Source organism: Macrobrachium nipponense, chromosome 20 (genome assembly GCF_015104395.2).
Source record: "Macrobrachium nipponense isolate FS-2020 chromosome 20, ASM1510439v2, whole genome shotgun sequence".
NCBI lineage: Eukaryota > Metazoa > Arthropoda > Malacostraca > Decapoda > Palaemonidae > Macrobrachium > Macrobrachium nipponense.
The window spans coordinates 60,367,194-60,368,222 of NC_061089.1; positions in this window are offsets into that span (position 1 = coordinate 60,367,194).

The following is a 1,029-nucleotide window of genomic DNA, read 5'->3' on the forward strand; positions in this document are numbered from 1 at the left end:
ATTTTTATTCTATATATATATCTATATATATATATATATATATATACTATATAAATATATATATATATATATATATATATATATACGTATATAATATAAAATTTTATACTATATACCCTATCCTATATATAATATATATAATATCTATATATATATCTCTATATATCTATAATATATATGTGTGTGTGTGTGTGTGTGTGTGTGTGTGTGTGGTTGTGTGTGTGTGTGCGTGTGCAGACGTATATATATCTATTTGTATATATACATATATGTGCACACACACACGTATATATATTTACAATATGCATGCTTGCGTATATGTGCACATATATAATGATGGATGGAATGAAATAGAGGGTAATTTGAATACAAGTTATAAATCACTTTAGGTTCATGAGAAAACTCTTGTCTTTGTAGAGCAAAGCCTAATTTCGTAATATTTAAAAATAATATGGTGAAGTTGTTTATTGTAATATATATATATATATATATATATATATATATATATATATATATATATATATATATATTGCATATATACAAACGAAAGTAAGGAGGGCCAAATCAAGGTATATAGAATTCTATATACCTTGGGCCAAATATACCCCAAAGTCCAGTAATTAGTTCTTGTCGAATCAATTTCCTGACCACCAACAGCAGTAAAAAAGAATTTATGACGCTCATATACGCCTGCTGGAGGAGGCCTTCCATTGCTAGAAAGTACTTCCGTAAGTCGGCCTTAAGTGGACACCAAGTGGACACCGCGATCTAGAAAGGACACCATCAATAGCGGTCGGTCACGATTGGGCGTGGCCCCCGTCCAAACCAACAAACGCCCCAGACTCCTTTTCTCTTCTCAGTTATATAAAGGCACTCACTCCATTCCTGACATCACAGTCCTCTCCTCTAATTCACCATGATCGCTAAAGTAACAGTTAAGAGGAGTCAAGCCTTTATGGAATTCATGCATGACGTGACTTTGATATCTTTCTGGAGTGAATCTATTGGAAGTGATTCGTGAAAGCATTT